This window comes from Podarcis vaucheri (assembly GCF_965113315.1).
Source record: "Podarcis vaucheri genome assembly, chromosome: 12".
NCBI lineage: Eukaryota > Metazoa > Chordata > Lepidosauria > Squamata > Lacertidae > Podarcis > Podarcis vaucheri.
The window spans coordinates 7,905,361-7,925,735 of record NC_138750.1 but is presented as its reverse complement, the minus strand read 5'-3'; positions in this window follow the sequence as shown (position 1 = coordinate 7,925,735).

The following is a 20,375-nucleotide window of genomic DNA, read 5'->3' as shown; positions in this document are numbered from 1 at the left end:
ATGCCTCTGGGAGGCCTACAGATGGGACATAGGGAACAACTGTGGTCTCTGTTGCCCCAAGAACTGGTATTCAGAGTCACATCCTGGGGCTGGTATATAGCCATCAAGGGCTGATATTCATAGAATCAAAGAACTGTACAGTTGGAAGGGGCCATGAGGGTCATTTAGTCCAACCCCCTGAAATGCAGGAATCTTGCCCAACCTGGGTCTCAAACCCACATCCCTGAGATTAAGAGTCTCATGATCATGGCTGAGCTATTCATTGAAAGCTTTATGAATTTCAGATAGGAATTTTGGCTTCTCCAGCTTTCTATTTGCCACAGGTTTTTTTGTTTTGCTTTTAAATTACTTATTAAATTTCGAAACACATAAAAAGACAAAAATATTATCACCGTCAAATCAATATTATGCACTTCTAAGAAATAAACTGAGGCAGCTGATAAAGTACTTCAAGAAAGAAAGAGAAAGGCAACCAACCACAAAACAATTAGTCAATTATTTACAAAAAACAACAAGAGTTCTGCCGTGTATACCATATCCAAAACATATTCATCAGGCAGGTACATGTGTTACTCATTTCTCTCAGAACGGATGGGTTCAAAATAAAATACAAAGATTATTCATAAAAATCCATACTTGTTTTGCTGCTTTAGATCCAATCGTGTGAAAAGGAAAGAAGGGGCTATGTCAACCACACCTTAGTATTGCCCATGCTCTTAAGTATTAGTAAATATAAAATTGAACAGTCAAGCTTGCAACATACGTCCAATAAGCTTCTTACTGCAGGTTTACGCTGCCTTCTGTACAAATACCCTGTAAAGCCAACTGTGGTGTTGCCTCATTTTCCACACAGACCATTTGAAAATCCTTTGAGACAGTGTGAAACTAACTTGCTTTACCATGTGTCTGTATTCTGTACCTGATGGGCGAATTCTACTTTATTATTTGTTTAATTTATATGAGCAGCCCGGGGCGAGGGAGTTCACCCCAGGATTATCACAGTGCTTTGGGTCTCAGTGTGGGGCTAGAACACACCAGCTACGCAAGACGAGGCGCTCCAATGAAATCAGGGTTTTGCTGGAACATTGCCTTGGCAGCAAACGATCCCGAGTGCTTTTAACTAAGGGCTGGATAATTTTAGTGCAGAGCATGAAATTCAAACCCCTTGCCTTTTGAAAGTGACGCGAACTGTAACGCAGAGTGTCAAATGAGCCAGGGAGACTTCCAGGGCGTCAGGACTGTTTGTTTATTAGAGCTGGCCAAGTCTGCCCAGCCCAGCTCAAACCCGAGGTGAGCTCAGTGAAAGCGCACTGGCTCTTTTATAAAGCCCCGCACACAAACACACACACCCCTTCTCCAAAGCACCTTTGAGGCTGCAACCCCATTCATGCTTAACTGGAAATAAGACCCATGGAAGTTCTGATGAAACATGCATAGGCTTGTGCTATAGAGACGAAGCAATAATGTGCAACTGTGCAAAGATGGTATCGTGTTTGGTGTCATCTAGACCTTTGTAGACAGCCCACACTTGCTTATAAAAATGTTACATAAATACAAAGCTACATAGAGGTAAAGGTAAAGGGACCCCTAACAATTAAGTCCAGTTGTGAACGACTCTGGGGTTGCGGCGCTCATCTTGCTTTACAGGCCGAGGGAGCCGGCGTTTGTCTGCTTCCGCAGACAGTTTTCCCGGGTCATGTGGCCAGCAGGACTAAGCCGCTTCTGGCAAACCAGAGCAGCGCACGGAAATGCTGTTTACCTTCCCGCTGGAGTGGTACCTATTTATCTACTTGCACTTTGATGTGCTTTTGAACTGCTACGTTTGTAGGAGCTGGGACCGAGCAACGGGAGCTCACCCCGTCGCGGGGATTCGAACCGCCGACCTTCTGATCGGCAAGCCCAAGGCTCTGTGGTTTAACCCACAGCGCCACCCACGTCCCTTCACAAAGCTACACATCTATCTATCTATCTATCTATCTATCTATCTATCTATCTATCTATCTATTCATTTTCCTTCTCACACATCTCAGTCTCCGGGTTCTCACAAACAAACAAACTCTCAGCTCACCCACAAAAGTCTCACAGTGAGGAGACTTCCTGGAAATAGCGGGCCTCACCCTGCTCTCTCACTCTAGACTTGTTTTTTTATGGGCAGGCCCAGGTGGATGGTACTTCTTCAAGCTGCCCACAGATGTGTCCCATTCAGCTGTGCTCTCCACATCCAGCTCCAGGGGCCTCAGCTTTGTTGTGTATCCAAGGGGTACAGAGGATGGCAAAAGGGCCCCCCTCCACACAAAAAGATACATGTGAAGAGAAATAAAATCAAAATTAGTAAGATGTTTTGAACACATTGGGACACGGGTGGCACTGTGGGTTAAACCACAGAACCTAGGACTTGCCGATCAGAAGAGTGAGCTCCCGTTGCTCGGTCCCTGCTCCTGCCAACCTAGCAGTTTGAAAGCACACCAAAGTGCAAGTAGATAAATAGGTATCGCTCCAGAGGGAAGGTAAACGGTGTTTCCGTGCGCTGTTCTGGTTCGCCAGGAACAGCTTAGTCATGCTGGCCACATGTCCCGGAAGCTGTACGCAGGCTCCCTCGGCCAATAAAGCGAGATGAGCGCCACAACCCCAGAGTCAGCCACGACTGGACCTAATGGTCAGGGGTCCCTTTACCTTTGAACACATTGTGTTCTGTAAATTGTGGCTTTAAATGAAATCTTTCTTTGATTGTCTTCCATGAACATGGTCTTAACATTGATTCGGTAAGTAACTGTGGAGGCCAATTCTGGATCCACACGTCCTAAGACAGTGGGGACATGGGTTTCTAGGTGGGAGTTGATCAGTGTGTGGATTTGCCAAGCCTGCCTTCCTCTTAGAACGAATCTCCCTTTTATCCTGAGTTTGAGCGTTTTCAAAGACTCTAAGGCGCTACTGGACAATTTTAAATTTTTATTAATTTATTTTGACTGTATCAGACCAACACGGCTACCTACCTGAATTCAAAGCCCACGACACCTTTGGTAAAGGCTGTTCTCCAACTGAAGGGCTCACAGGCCAGTGTTTCCCAGTTGTTGGTGTTTATACTACATTTTTTAAATATTTGCCTTGAGAGAGTCTTTAATCCTCTTTTGTTGACCACTAGGATTACACTTTCCATTTTTAAGTTTGGAATAGAGTTGTTGCTTTGGAAGACGATCATCAGGCATCTGCGCAACATGACCCGTCTGTCAGAGCTGCTCTCAGATCCCAGCTCACAGAGGACCACGCTAGCCGGCAATACTGTATAAAAGTCTTTATTGTGTTACAGTTTCCATTTTCAGCGTGCAGCTCTACGTCTTAGAAGCTAGACCGGCGAAGCTCCGTCTGAGTCTCCGCCTCCTGTACACCAACTTAATACCCTAGCCTTACTCCACCTCTTCCGTCTTTCCTTTCTTCTCTGGGTCCCTCTGCCCCCCTGGGTGTCTTCCTTCCTGGACTCTTCTGACGCTGACCCCCCGGACCCTTCTCCCTCCTTGCGGCGGGCTTTGGGACCCGGCTCCCTTTCCGGGCTGCTTACTGTGCCGCCTTCCTGTGTATTTGAACTTGGCGCGCGCGCCCAACCTTCCACCTTCCTCTTGACCGTTTCCTCGCTCCCCGACGGAGGTGTGGCCAGTCCTGACTCATGCTCTCCCTCCTGCGGCGAGCCGCCGGATCCCGATACCTGGCACCCTTCCTCCCTACTGCGCTCTGTTGGGGAAGCTGGCCCCGATTTCCAACTGCTGCTCTCTGAGTCCCCTCTGGCCCCTTCTTCCTGGGGTGTCCCCCTGGGTCCCCCCTTGCTCTGACCACGGGCGCTCCTTTCTGTGAGTCTTCCGATTCACTGGAAAGACTCGGAGATCTCGGGCCGCTGTCCTCGCTCTTATCTCCTTCTGATTCCTCCCCCTCGCTCTCTGTTTCCTCCCTTTCCTGTGCCTCTGCTCCTGAACCCCTGACACCGTCCAACAAAGCTGATGTTGAAGAATCATTGCTTTGACACTGGTGATCTTTGCTTCTTCCAGTACACTGGCATTGGTTCGCCTGTCTTCCCAAGTGATGTGTAAAATTTTTCGGAGACACCATTGATGGAATCTTTTGAGGAGTTGGAGATGCCGTTTATAAGTGGACCATGTTTCAAAAGCATACAGTAAGGTTGGTAGTAGAATAGCTTTGTAAACAAGCATTTTGGTTTCCCTGCAAATGTCCTGGTCCTCAAACACTCTGCACTTCAAACAGGCAGCTCCTATCTAACAACTGGAGCATCAGCAGTCACCATTATTTCTGAATCTTACTTGCCTTTTAAGGATGCCAAAGACCTGAGCAGGATCTTTGTGGTATTTGTTTTCATTCATTGACTCCAGGCCTTGATCTTTTAAGCAAAAGTCATGATAGAACTTGCATTTTCTCATGTATGTCATTTGTTTAGTTTACACACCTCCAGACTCTGGGGTTTTATGGTTGTTTAAAGCATCTTCTAATATACCACCTTTTCCTTTGCTAAACCAATGCATCTTTAAAAGTCTGACATCTGCTAGTGAAGCTAGTTCTATTTTAGCTTTTTGTTGTAATCAATCCTGGAACGAGTTATCTGCATAAAAAGACTTTAAAACGCACAATAAACACCTCCTGCATTCAAGGCCTGTTTGATGGCACCCTGCTCTCCTGGCCAGGTTTTCCTCTTAAGCACAGAGGTCTTTGCAGATGGTGTGAGCTCATCATTCCCATTTCTTGTGCAGATTGGGTGTTTGCTGCTGGTTCCAGATGATAAAGATGAACTAACAGCAAGTTTTAAATATGATGCTTAACTAGCATGGAGATGGGAAAGAGAAATTCACAACCACTAAATTACAAACCTCCCATATAAGTTCTGAGATGGCAAAAATACTCATCTTGATTTCTCTTTTTTAGCCAGCTATGTTTTCCATAAGAATTTATGCTTTCGAACTATGGTGCTGGAGGAGACTCTTGAGAGTCCCATGGACCGCAAGAAGATCAAATGTATCCATTCTTAAGGAAATTAGCCCTGAGTGCTCACTTGAAGGGCAGATTCTGAAGCTGAGGCTCCAAGACTTTGGCCACCTCATGAGAAGAGAAGACTCCCTGGAAAAGACCCTGATGTTGGGAAAGATGGAAGGCACAAGGAGAAGGGGACGACAGGACGAGATGGTTGGAGAGTGTTCTCAAAACTACCAGCATGAGTTTGACCAAACTGCGGGAGGCAGTGGAAGACAGGAGTGCCTGGCATGCTCTGGTACATGGGGTCACGAAGAGTCGGACACGACTAAACAACAACAACAACGTTTTCCATACTATTCTGAGTAGATCAGGAAAGGGGTTGCCATTAAGTGAGTTGCCTCACAGCAGAAAAGAGAGTGAGAGTGATTCTTTCCTGGAGAATCCCAGGCTGTTTTGAGCTTGAGGCTCTTTTTACTAACAAAGCATGGTTCGTGAAGCATTTAGAGTGATGCAAAGGTTGCCCCTCCAACCCGGGGTTCATATGATGTGCGATTATTCCTCAGGAACATCGAAAGCTCTGGGCAAGTTTCCATTTCTACACATGGAGTGACTAGTGCTATAAACAATAAATTTTGCTCCATCTTACACAGAATTTTATGCACTAACTGGTAGTGACTCTTCAGGGTTTTAGGCAAGAGTCTCTCCTACTCCCAACTCTACCTGGTGATGTGGGATCCAGACTGAGCCCACAGCATATGGAGAAAAGTGGTCAACCTTTCCCCTGCCACCAGGGTTTATGTTAAAATCCCTCAAAAGGGAAGCTGCCATCAGCACCATCGACTTTGGCTCTTAACATTTAGCGGCCCTAGAGGGGTGGTGGGTTGCGTGAGGGGAGTGGTACTGCCTCTGGTGGGAGACATGTGCTTCTGGAGTAGTTTGTACACCTTTGGTTCCCCATCCTGCACTCAACTCTCACCTGTGGCTCCAGGAAGCTGCATGCATATGACAGTGGCCACAGCCCAGGAGCAGTTTCAAGTGGCTGGCTAAACCAGGTGAGGGGAGCCGATGGGTCGGAAACCCTTGATGAGTTAGGGACTTCTCTGCACATGAAGACAGGCTCTGGCAGAATGAGCAGACAAGACCAATATTGGGTCCAACAGTCATGAAGGTGGTTTCTGCACATGATGTAGAAGGAAATGGGCAGATTGGGCTCTGCAACCTGGGAAGCTGGCCTATCAAGGAGAAGGAAGATGCTGATCCAACATCTCCACTGCCTTGAGGGATATCTTTGGGAGAAGAAAAGGCTGAGGGGTAAAGCCAACACAGATCTGGAGTGGATTTGTGTTGGATGGTGATTGGGTGGCGCCTTGTACGCCTCCTTCTGGCAACTCCTGCAGCCAAGCTGGTGCCAAACGTCTTGCTCTGCTTTCCTTTGGCCCCACCAGACAGGCCTGGGCAGCTTGTACAACTCTGCCCAGGCTTGTGCCCCGGGAAGGTCACTTCGGAGCAGCGTTTTCCCTTCACCTGCAGAAGCGCACATCAGTGAGGCCAAGAGTCTTGTTGCCTGGGCAGCCCAAGACCTCCACACACTCCAACCAGGCTTGCACCCCAGAGAGGTCCTTTTGGTGCTGCTACTGCAGCAGTTTGACTTCACCCCTAGAGATGTCCTCCATTGTCACTTAAGACAGACGGATGCTGACAGAAACTAGATAGATAGAAGATTGTACACCAGCTTGAGTTCCATGGTGGAAGAAATCTGGAAAGAAATGAAAGAAATAAAAATTAAATAGATTGAGCCTTGATGCCCTTGTGCCTTAGTTTGAATCTTGGTTTCTCACCCCAAAGAACACACTGCTGAAATCTGAATTGGTGGCATCCATGACAACAAGGACTAGTTTTACTTCTCTTTAGGAAATCTTTTCCTCCCTCTTTTCACCAACATCATTCACGGGGGCTGCACATATGCAAGATCTGATAGCTCAATTAGGAATTAATCTAACTGAGTCAAAGAAGGATCTTCGTCAGTTCCCCTTTGAGAACTGGATAGATCCCAGTGTTCTAGGATGGAAAGTCACAGCCTCCCCTCACCCCAACAAGGGGCAATGACTGTGGAATGGGAAAAATGGGTGCTTTTTACCTCATAATTCCTGTGATGTCCGCTGGTTCTTCTCTGGTATTAGGAAAGCAGAACAATTTAGCATCACTGATGGACGAGGGTACCCTGGAAGCTACGGCCGGTTCCTTTTCATCCTGCGAGGCACAGTGCGTGCTGGAATTCTCCAAGTCTGCATAAACATACGCCATTGAAGTGTTGAGAGCAACATACTGGTGTGCGACAGGGGCAGCACTTCCAGACTTGTAATTAATGGAAGCTTAGCAGGAGGCTGTCAGGAATTAAGTATCGCATAAAGCTGGCATGCGGTACCAATCAGAGGTGGCAGCATTTCTCGCAGTTTGTTTTTTTTCCAAGAGTCTGCTATTTCAATTCCTGGTACATTGAGCCTGTGCACATTGTTATTGTTGGGATACCTGGCTGCATATAGGCAGGAGCAGACTTTGGTAATATGGCGCCCTGAGTGAGGACAAAATGTGGTTCCTCACCCACTGAATATTTCTTATTTTCACACTAATTCCTTTTGGTACAGTTGCTTTTTAATGGATCATCTCTGTAGGTACCTGTATGGATGTTGTTGATGTAATTTTGTGCCCCCTCAGCTCAGTGCTCCATGTAAGGGAACCACCTACACCACCCTAAATCCAGCGTTGATATAGATTAATATATACTACAACAGAGGACAGCAACTGAAGGGTCCTGGGCCAAATCGATTGCCTTAGGTAAGTAGATGCTGGTGAGAGTTGGGAGGCATTTTTTCTGAGGCGATAACCAGTCTGATGCAAGGCCTCACCAGCATTAGTATTTGGGATATGATTTGTGGATCTCAGGAGTGAGCAACGATGGGGAACCTGGGACCCTCCAGGTGTTGGACTCCAACTGAGTCCCACCCAGCACGGCCAACTACCGTATTTTTCGCTCTATAACACGCACCCGACCATAACACGCATGTAGTTTTTAGAGGAGGAAAATCCGTAGGCATGCCACCCGTAGGCATTTCCTCCATAACACGCACAGACATTTCCCCTTACTTTCTAGGAGGAAAAAAGTGAGTGTTATGGTGCAAAAAATACGGTACCAGGGAGTTTTGGAGATGAAGTCTAGACACATTTTAAGGGCCACAACTTCCCCAGCCCTGGGGAGCAAAAAGTGTGGAACTGACAGCAGCTCGGCCTTCTCCATGAACTTCACGCATTGTGGCAGTAGCCACAGTAGCAACAATCAGGGGTGGACTTGGGTAATCTTTCATAATATGGTGCCCTGAGCAAGGCCAACCGTTGGTGCCACAAATGGATCTTCTCAAATGTGGATCTTCTCAATTTTGTGCCCTCTCAGCTTTGAGTCCTGTGGTGGAGGGTACTGGCCTCACAGCCCTCAATCCAGCGCTGCAGCAATCAGCATTTGGAGGGTCCTGAAAATATGAAAAAAGGCGCTGGTCTAGTCTCAGCCCCCTCCTGGAGGATGGGAGAACTTGCCAGCCCAAAGCACATTTTGGGCGCTTGGGGTAGGTGAAGATGGCAGAGATTGGATTCAAACAGAACTAAGCTGGGCATAGTCTGCTCACCTAGGCAGACTAGGAATTTTAGGAATGTGACATAGATGGTTACAGATGCAAACTCTGCAAACTCTTACCCCTGGCTGCTCTCAATCTTCATGTGTTAGAAAAACATGCAGAGCAACAAGGAGAAGAGTGGTGCCATCTCCCAGTGCAAGATGAAAGGGAAAGATGGAGCAGGGAAAATGTGGTTCTGATATGGGGATAAGCCTGATTCAGCCAAAGCACATCATTGGCCTAAGACCACCAGCAAAGGCCTTTTGCTCCCCTTGTAGCTGTAATAAACACCAGTTGCTTCAGAGGAAAAGGAGGCCTTTCCACACTGATTCCTTTTGCACACCCTGTGCTGCTATATATATACTTTACAGTATATTACGGTACAGATTAACGGCCGGTCACATTTTATACTTGCTTTGAGGACTTAATTTTTTTGACATTTGTTTTAATTGACCGTCCTCCTTGTTCTTGCTGGGATTAACTGCTGGTCCACCCCTGTTAAACTGGCTCCACTCCTTCACTTGTTCCTTGCATCATGTCCACTTTCACAGCCAGCGGCCCAATTATTCTTAGCCAGCGGCCCCTCCAGCTTTGAGCTTTCGACACGCACCTTGGCGGCGGGATCATGTCAGCTACGCTTTCCAGACACCTCTTTGTCACTGGAGAATTGGTGGCTGTGGGGCGGAAGAATTTTAATTTGTGGTGTTACAGTAATGACTGGCTTTGCGTCGGAGTAACCTCAGGGCAGAGGGTTTGGCAAGCTGTCATCGGTCAGTCCTGCTGACAAGGTGACAGAAGCAGCTTCAGCTTGAGTAGCGGGAGAGGGACACACTGAGACGGAGGGACATGCAAACACAACACACACTTTGCAGTGGGGCAGGAGAGGAAGGGAGAGATCAGGCTGCAGAAGATCCATTAGCAAGAAGGTGGCAGAACATGGTTAGTCAGTGCAAGAGGAACCTTAAATAATATACTGGGTATATTAATCTATCATACAGTTGGATCCAGATGCAATCATACTTTGAGAAGGCCAACTGAATCCAAAGGTCTTATGTTGATTTCATGTCCACTAACTTCAATGGGTCAGACCCAAAGCAAACCCTCCAGGTGTCCCTATTTTCCAGGGACAATCCCGGATTTACAGAAGCTATCCCATTTTCTGATTTGATCCCAGAATGCCCTGCTTTTCCTCAGGATGTCCCTATTTTCACCGGAGAAATGTTGGAGGGTATAGAGTTATGTGACACCCCCCCAAGCCAAGAAGACAAGTAATTATACAACCTTTAGAAGACATAGGTATAGGGAAGGCTTTTTTATGTTTAATGCTTCATTTGTTTGTATACATGTTGGAAGCTGCCCAGAGTGACAGGGGCAACCCGTTCAGATGGGCAGGGTATAAATAATAAAATGATGATAATGATGGAATAGGATGTCCCTATTTTCATCAGAGAAATGTCGGAGGGTATGCCAAAGTCTGGATCCAACCATATTTATTGTTGTTGTTGTTTGTGTGTTGTTTCCCCATGGAAACCCCAACTCTCATCTCTATGCATGTCCCTTTTTTCATATTCTGTAAAAACAAACAGAGGCTCGCCTCCAGTCCATTATTGATTCCAAAGGCTGGTGTTAGGTTGTGCCTCTCCATCCAAGCTCAACCTCTATGCAGGTTTGTAAATAAATGCAAATACTACAAAATGCCATTCTCCTCCTGCGACTGCCTGCCAGGAAGGCAACATAACCCAAGTAAGTGCTGCACCCTTTGACATTCTCCTCACTTAGAGAACTGGTTTGCCCTTGAGACTATTCATTGGCTGCAAGTGACTGGATCACATAGACTTCAGCGGTTTATAACTCAAGTTATTGCATCTTGTATTCAATTCTCCCCACCAATCCCCTCCGCAGACCCATATAGACTGTGTCTCAGTAGGTATGCTGCAAATCTGTCACCAGAACCCAGCTTCACAGCAACCTCTGGTGGACAACAGGAGGAACTGAAGCTTCTTCAACCACTCTATCAAATGCACAGGGACTTAGGAGGCTGCCTTAAAGGTAAAGGGACCCCTGACCGTTAGGTCCAGTTGTGGACAATTCTGGGGTTGTGGCGCTCATCTCACTCTATAGGCCGAGGGAGCCAGTGTTTGTCTGCAGACAGCTTCCGGGTCATGTGGCCAGCATGAGTAAGCCGCTTCTGGCGAAACCAGAGCTGCACACGGAAACACCGTTTACCTTCCCGCCGGAGCGGTACCTATTTATCTACTTGCACTTTGACATGCTTTCAAACTGCTAGGTGGGCAGGAGCTGGTACCAAACAATGGAGCTCACTCCATCATGGAGATTCGAACCGCCGGCCTTCTGATCGGAAAGCTCAGAGGTTTAGACCACAGCGCCACCTGCATCCCTTACGTTGTGCCAAACTCTTAACCCGCCCAGATCTTTAGGGTTTCAAAAGAGAGTTTCCCCCAGCTATTCTGGAGATGTCAGGGACTGAACATGGGGCATGCTGTTGATGTTGGCATCCTTCTGTACTGAGAGACAATGGAGTGCCCCTCCAGGCATGAAGTCAAAATGCTGCTGCAAAGTGACTTCTCTGGGGTGCAGGTCTGGCCTGGAGGTCCTGGGCTGACCAAACAACAAGCCTCCCCCCATCTCGGTTTGGCTGAGGTGGCCCAAAGGAAAGCAGAGCAATATGTTTGGCACCAGCTTGGCTGCAGGAGTTGCAGGAAGGAGAATTACAAGATGCCACCCAACTGCCTTAGGGACTTTGCTCCGGATTTGTGTAGTTTTCACTCATGTACTCTAGCACTGAGCTACAGGCAGTTTCCTGTGCTTTTTCCTAATGGGGAATTGAAAGTGAATAGGCCAGGATACAATATTGCTTATCAGCCATAAACTTTCAGATGGACTAGGGCAGAGGTAGCCAACATGGTGCCTGCAGACGTTGTTGACTACAACTCCCATCAGCCCAGACAGCATGTCCAGTGGTCAGGGATGATGGAAGCTGTAGTCCCAAAAATATTTTATTTAATTTATGTATTGCATTTATATCCCACCTTTTTTTCTCATGCAGCTCAAGCTGACATTCACACTTCTCTTCCCTCCACTTTATCATCACAGCAACCCTGTAGGTCAGGGTGAGAGGCCGTGATTGGCCCAAGATCACCCAGGGAGTTTCATGGCCAAGTGGGGATTCAAACTCTGCTCTCTCCCATGTCCTAGTCTGACACACTAACCATTACACCCCCACATCTGGAGGACACCCCATTGGCTACTCTTGGACAAAGCTAGGATTGCCCTGCTTGGTACACAGAGCACGCAGATACATGTACAGTGGTACCTCGGGTTACAAACTTACCGTATTTTTCGCTCTATAACACGCACCAGACCATAACACGCACATAGTTTTTAGAGGAGGAAAACAAGAAAAAAATATTCTAAATGAAATAGTGGATATATGATTTTTGTGGTTCATGCTGTGGACACAGACATGTGATCTGACAGTGAGTTTGGAGTAAGGTAAAGGTAAAGGTACCCCTGCCCGAACGGGCCAGTCTTGACAGACTCTGGGGTTTGTGCGCCCATCTCACATCTATAGGCCGGGGGCCAGCGCTGTCCGGAGACACTTCCGGGTCACGTGGCCAGCGTGACAAGCTGCATCTGGCGAGCCAGCGCAGCACACGGAACGCCGTTTATCTTCCCGCTGGTAAGCGGTACCTATTTATCTACTTGCACCCGGGGGTGCTTTCGAACTGCTAGGTTGGCAGGCACTGGGACCGAGCAGCGGGAGCGCACCCCGCCGCAGGGATTCGAACCGCCGACCTTACGATCGGCAAGCCCTAGGCGCTGAGGCTTTAACCCACAGCACCACCCGCTGTTGGAGTAGCCCAATGCAAAAATCCTGAGGATCCGTGTGGATCCATGCTTTGTAACCATGGAGGAGGGAAGGAAGGGGAACCACGGATCCTCTGCTCACGACTGCAGCATATCCCCCCGCCACCCGCAGGCATTCGCTCCATAACACGCACAGACATTTCCCCTTACTTTCTAGGAGGAAAAAAGTGAGTGTTATGGTGCAAAAAATACGGTAATTCATTCCAGAGGTCCGTTCTTAACCCAAAACCGTTCTTAACCTGAGGTGCGCTTTCACTAATGGGGCCTCCTCCTGCTGCCGCCACACAATTTCCCTTCTCATCCTGGGGCAAAGTTCGCAACCCGGAGCAACTACTTCTGGATTAGCGGAGTTTGTAACCCGAAGCATTTGTAACCCGAGATCCCACTGTAAAGAAGAAGAAGAAAGAGACCTTTATGCAAGGAACAGTACAGGCTTAGCAGCAGACAGAGTCCAGGAGTCATGATTCAGGAGTTCAAGCATCAAGCAAGATGTTCAGAAGTGGATCGAAGCAACAAATACGTCCCAACGGTTTGGGTGCCCTGCCCACCAAGCTTTTAAAGGCAAGGCATGAAATGCTCACTTGCAAGGCTCACTTGCTTTGAAAGAATGCTGGGATGGCAAATTTGATGGATTGGATGGATCATCTCATCTGTGGAGGCAGAGCTTGGTTCTAGGGGACAATCCTGCACCCTCTTCTTCAGGCTTCCAATCAGCTGGAAATGCAGTCTCTATCCGGCAGCATTCCAGCACTGGCAACGCTGATAATGCAACTGACCGAAAACAAAGACAGAATAGCCAACACAGCTCTGCTGACTCACAAATGTTAGAGGCACAGGAAACTTAGCTGGCTTTTGTTTTTGTTTTAGAGCTGCAGACATGGTGAATGACTCCTTCAGTTTATTCTGGGCAAAACCTCCTTTCTCCTACAGCGGTTACCGTTAAAGGCAATAAAGCACTCCCCTTTTCATTCTATCTAAATACTAGCCTAGAGACAGCAGCCATCATCTACTACAACAATTAATAAATACTTCTTAATTTGAGAGGCCCTGGATTTTGTAAGACCACATCAATGGGCTACCAGAACAAAAAATTCATCTGCTGCAGAAACCAGAGGGCTAGATTTCCTGAAGGAAACCTGGGGTGATGAAAGTATTTTAGTGCACTATCTTGTCTGCTGTGTGATATTGGCTGCTGTCAGTTTGCCAGACTGATTTATCTTAATTTGCAACACGCCAATATCTGCTTGGCAAATTGGCTCATGAACCTAAACCGGCATTGGGACTGGGATCCTGTGAAGAAATTACTATCCCCAGTGGAATTACAGAAATATATGTATTTGCCTAAACGCTATAAAATAGCTGCAGTTCAATATCCCTGTAGCAGAGCTATCGGTAGGGACCATAAAAGCATCATGTTCATTCCACAGGGAATTTGATCAAGATAAACCATTCCTGCAGAATGACGTAAGAATTGTGAGTTAAGATAAGCTCTTCTTATTTCTGTTTCTGTGCATGGGCTCAAAGACTCAAGTTGCGGGCCAGGATGCCTGGATATTGGGTGTCCAGCATCCCACCCCCCACCCCGCTCCCCACACCTCATACATGCTAACAAGAAACTCACTCTCTGAGTATAAACTGTTGGTGCATTGCAGAAGAATCAGCTGCAGCTCTAAGAAGAAGAAGAAGAGTTTTGGATTTGATATCCCGCTTTATCACTACCCGAAGGAGTCTCAAGCGGCTAACAGTCTCCTTTCCCTTCCTCCCCCACAACAAACACTCTGTGAGGTGAGTGGGGCTGAGAGACTTCAGAGAAGTGTGACTGGCCCAAGGTCACCCAGCAGCTGCATGTGGAGGAGCGGGGAAGCGAACTCGGTTCACCAGATTACGAGTCTATCGCTCTTAACCACTACACCACACTGGCGAGAATGAACTTTGAATAAGAAGATTGGGGGGAAGTGGAGAGAGGAAGGACCCAAGGCAGAAAATGAGTATTTACACACATACGCTTTAGATTAGGTATCAGAAATTGGATGGACCAGCAGTTTGGCCAGTGGAGTTAGCAGGACAAGGAGGTTGTGGAGGAAAGGCAACAGGAGTTGGCAGGAGACAATAGGAAAATGTTGGGGACCTTTGCGGTGTTCCCACTCCCTCCCCAAATCCGGAATCTGCAAAAACTAGCTGCTGTTGACCAGTGCTGCTCGTCAATGCTTCTTCCGATCCTCTGTGATTGTTACAGTATTTGTATAGTGATGGCTAAATGCACTTAACCGTCTGCAGATTGTGGGATGGACACCTGCCAAAACATTTGCAAGATTTCCGCTAACCCCAGTTCTGGTAACAGCCATGCTAACCAGGGCAGCCATGGGCAGACAGCCTCCACAGCACTTGGAACTTCTATTCTAGGCCTTGCTCTCCCTTCTCCTGAATGGCAAAAGAAAGAAGACAGTGGGCTGCGTTAATAATTTTTCCAGTTGGCTGGTCTCCGTGTGACATGGAATGTGGGTTGGAGCTCTTTAAGTCACGTCCCATTACCGGACATCCAGTGATAATAGGGGACAGGCCCACCCTGCTATGAGTAATCGAACGATGTCTGAAAAGGCAGTCTTCTGTACAGCCTTCAATTAGGGAAACCACATTTTCCAGAAACAGCAGCAACTCTTAAGAAGTTATATACCTTTCAAAAAACTCAAAACAACTCTTTGCTGCCCACCAAAAGAATTTAGCGTGTGTTTGTGATAAAAACAACAGTGATTCAGTGTGAATCATCTCACTTTAGTCTGTCCTATGACTATACTTCAAGACAGGTAAAGTGCTCTCTAGATTAAGGGTGAACCACGTGTGATGGTCAATCATGTTTGCTTTGCCTCAAAGTTTTATTGTTTTACAAAATACAGCCATGCAGGGTGCAAGCACAAGTGGAAGGAGAGGGAGAGGAAGGCTTGGTTTTTTAATCCTTTCATTTCATGCTATTTCCCCTTATAAAAATCACCCATTATTTCATATGTAAGGTGCATAGAGAGGCAAAGAACTGCCTGAGCAAACCTGTTCACAGGTGTGTTCATCACTATAGCAGTTATATTGACCAATGGATCCTGTGAATGAGCCATAAGATCAAACAAGGTTGTCAGTGGTGGCCCATCCTGTTTTGCCACCTGAGGCAAATGAGAAGGATTCCCCACCACCACCCCGCCAAAGCCTCGCTTACCAGGGTAGAGATCCTGCAAGATCTTGTGGAACTCTTGTGATATCTTGCAGCGCTCTTGTGAAATCTTGCCAGAAGCCACCACCCTGCAGGATTTCACCACCCGAGGTAGCTGCCTCAGTCTGCCTCATGGGTGGGCCGGCCCTGGAGATCACTGTCAGATTATGTCTGTCTGCATGCCTACAGCAATGCTTTCCAGTGGAGTCCCTTCACATTTTGAGCTGCAAATTATCAAGTGTTGAGTGACCAACTGATGATAAATGAAGTAACTTGCATGCATGTATGACCAGGCCGTATGTTTTCAAAGAAATTAGGGCTGCCTAATACATTTTTCTGCCTGAGGCAGAGCACCAAATTCCCCCTATCCTATCATGGGGCATAGCACTCAACACCGATGAAGCTATTTGGACTTCTGAGGCACAAAATCCTTGTAAATAAAATAAAATAGAATAACTAACAGTTTGCTTCCCTTTCATGATACCCCAATCAACTGACTGAGGCTGCCACCTCACTTTCCCTAATGATAGGACTGGCTGTGGCAACCTAGTTTAAAAAATGTCAATTAGTAATCATATGAATGTTCATCCACCTTTTAGAAATTTAGCACTGCCTTAGTCTCCCCTGATAGTATTGAGAGAAGGCAAACAGGGCCGGCCCAATACATTTTGGCACCTGAGATGAACCACAAAATGGCACCTCACCCCAAAATGGCACCCTTCATTCAAGAAGGGTTGAATGAAGATTCAGTGTTGCATTCCTTGGAGGCTGAATCTGCTGCCTCTGTGGATTCTCCCACCTGAGGTAGTAGCCTCGCCTTGCCTCATAGGTGGGCCGGCACTGAACACAAGCCAATTTCTTCTCAACACTGTGAAACTTTATGGGTTATGGTGCTACTTCCGCTAAACTTTGTACCTGTATTCCCTCTCACTGAATTTATCTGTTCAGCTTTTGACTGCTTCATATCAGCTTTTAATTGTCGTACTACCACACTTCAAAGTATGAACCAGGAGCGGTTCAGAATATCACAGCAGAGTTTCATGAGCTGACACAGTTAGCGGTTGAGTCATCATCTGTTAACGTCAAGAAAGGAAACAGTTATTTTTCTCACCATCTTCAGAGAAGATTCATTTTAGGCTTCACCTCTCAAAATCAAAATGCTTGTTTGCACGTGTGTGTGTTTATCTGAGCATGTAGCCTGGGAGTACAGAGTGCCTGTAGGATCAAGTATATCATTCTGGCTGCTGGAAGAATAATTTAAAAGATTTATAACAGGTGGGAAGCCTGCAATGTTTCCTGGATTTCATGGGCTTGTTATTTGCAATGAGCAATAACTCAGCTCTGCAGTTTTGCAGCCCCTTCTACCCGTAAATCTGTTTTCACTGAGATGGGAGTCCAGTTTTCTACCTCAGTTCCATGCATATGCATGGACTCAGTGCCCAGCAATGTTGGTGGCAGGGAATATTGAAAAGGACGTTGGCAGAAATGCCCATTTTACCAACTTCTGCAGTAACTGCAAACTCCTTTGGTGAAAATTCAGATAGTGTTGTTTCCACTATTGATATGCCTTGTTCGCCTCAGAATACTGAATGCATATATTTTCAGAATCATCTATCTTTGCAGACATCTTTTGCTTGGGCCCTGTTTTAATGGACATAACATTGTTTTTAAAGCATCCCTCAGCTGGCTATGCTTTGGCAATGTTTTATATATTTAATTCAAAAGTTATACACCATCTCTCTCTTTCTCTCTTTAAGCAGCTGCAATGGAGTGCAATAAAAATACAACAGGCAGCTAAAAATAAAAAACTATCAAAATACAAAACCAAGCCACTCATTGAAACACATTTTAAAACTCCACATCAGTGCTGAACAAACTACACTGGCTGCCACTATAGTAATGAGGTATGGTCAAGGTATTAATGTTGGGGTATACAATCCTAAACAGTCCTAAAATTACCTGAAGGACTGCCTTCCCTCGTACTCTGGCCAGATCACAGCAATAATCTGGGGCTACCCTACTGACTGACTCCAGGTTATCTTATATTTGTTAATTTCTACACAAGCTAAGGTGTTCAGTGTAGAGGCACCTTGAACGCTGTTCCTGTTGAAATCATATAGGCACCTACAATTTGCATATTTTATCAGCAGCTGAAAATGTTTTTGTTTCACCAAGTGTTTCTCATCTGTTCTGCATTTTATGGTTTTCTGATATTTAAATTACTGTACAGGTTTAAGGATTTAGATTTGCTGGACAGAGTGCCTGAAGAACTATGGATGGAGGCTCGCAACATTATACAGGAGGCAGCAACTAAAACCATCCCAATGAAAAAGAAATGCAAGAAAGCAAAGTGGCTGTCCAACGAGGCCTTACAAATAGCGGGGGAGAGAAGGCAAGCAAAATGCGAGGGAGATAGTGAAAGATACAGGAAATTGAATGCAGATTTCCAAAGAACAGCAAGGAGAGACAAGAAGGCCTTCTTAAACGAGCAATGCAAAGAAATAGAGGAAAGCAACAGAACGGGAAGAACCAGAGATCTGTTCAAGAAAATCGGAAATATGAAAGGAACATTTCGTACAAAGATTACCATAATAAAGGACAAAAGTGGTAAAGATCTAACTGAAGCAGAAGACATCAAGAAGAGGTGGCAAGAATACACAGAGGAATTATACCAGAAAGATATGGATGTCTCGTACACCCCAGGTAGTGTGGTTGCTGACCTTGAGCCAGACATCCTGGAGAGTGAAGTCAAATGGGCCTTAGAAAGCACTGCAAATAACAAGGCCAGTGGAAGTGATGGTATTCCAGCTGAACTGTTTAAAATTTTAAAAGATGATGCTGTTAAGGTGCTACACTCAATATGCCAGCAAGTTTGGAAAACTCAGCAGTGGCCAGAGGATTGGAGAAGATCAGTCTACATTCCAATCCCAAAGAAAGGCAGTGCCAAAGAATGCTCCAACTACCGCACAATTTCACTCATTTCACATGCTAGCAAGGTTATGCTTAAAATTCTACAAGGAAGGCTCAAGCAGTATGTGGACCGAGAACTCCCAGAAGTGCAAGCTGGATTTAGAAGAGGCAGAGGAACCAGAGACCAAATTGCAAACATGCGCTGGATTATGGAGAAAGCTAGAGAGTTCCAGAAAGACATCTACTTCTGCTTCATTGACTATGCAAAAGCCTTTGACTGTGTTGACCACAGCAAACTATGGCAAGTTCTTAAAGAAATGGGAGTGCCTGATCACCTCATCTGTCTCCTGCGAAATCTCTATGTGGGACAAGAAGCTACAGTTAGAACTGGATATGGAACAACTGATTGGTTCCAAATTGGGAAAGGAGTACGGCAAGGCTGTATATTGTCTCCCTGCTTATTTAACTTATATGCAGAATTCATCATGCGAAAGGCTGGGCTGGATGAATCCCAAGCCGGAATTAAGATTGCCGGAAGAAATATCAACAACCTCAGATATGCAGATGACACAACCTTGATGGCAGAAAGTGAAGAGGAATTAAAGAACCTTTTAATGAGGGTGAAAGAGGAGAGCGCAAAATATGGTCTGAAGCTCAACATCAAAAAAACGAAGATCATGGCCACTGGGCCCATCACCTCCTGGCAAATAGATGGGGAAGAAATGGAGGCAGTGAGAGATTTTACTTTCTTGGGCTCCATGATCAGTGCAGATGGTGACAGCAGTCACGAAATTAAAAGACGCCTGCTCCTTGGGAGAAAGGCGATGGCAAACCTAGACAACATCTTAAAAAGCAGAGACATCACCTTGCCAACAAAGGTCCGTATAGTAAAAGCCATGGTTTTCCCAGTAGTGATGTATGGAAGTGAGAGCTGGACCATAAAGAAGGCTGATCGCCGAAGAATTGATGCTTTTGAATTATGGTGCTGGAGGAGACTCTTGAGAGTCCCATGGACTGCAAGAAGATCAAATCTCTCCATTCTGAAGGAAATCAGCCCTGAGTGCTCACTGGAAGGACAGATCGTGAAGCTGAGGCTCCAATACTTTGGCCACCTCATGAGAAGAGAGGACTCCCTGGAAAAGACCCTGATGTTGGGAAAGATGGAGGGCACAAGGAGAAGGGGACGACAGAGAATGAGATGGTTGGATGGTGTTCTTGAAGCTACTAGCATGAGTTTGATCAAACTGCGGGAGGCAGTGGAGGACAGAAGTGCCTGGCGTGCTCTGGTCCATGGGGTCAGAGTCGGACACGACTAAACGACTAAACAACAACAACAACAACTTTACTTTACATCAACATGATTTTTTAGCAGTTTATAAGCATCAAAATAATAAAATAAAATAAACCACATGGCAAACATCATCTCCTGCTTTGCCCTAACTTTAGCGAGATTGGGACTTTTGCCCTATTATCCTGAAAAGAAGATGGGGACTTCAGTGTTACGTCTTTGTTGCAGACTATGACACCAATGATTTCTGTGGGACGTTTATGGCGATACTTGGTCACAGAAGGAGAGGCAGATATTTTAAGCTCCGCAAAGATAACATTTGGCTATTTTTGCCTTTTGAAGGCACCTAACTGCTACTGAGACTGATTACTTTTCTGTTCACAGCAATGAAGAAATTCTCTAAATAGATTGATGCATTGCCCACAAAGTCCAAGTGACCATTAGCGTGTCTGGA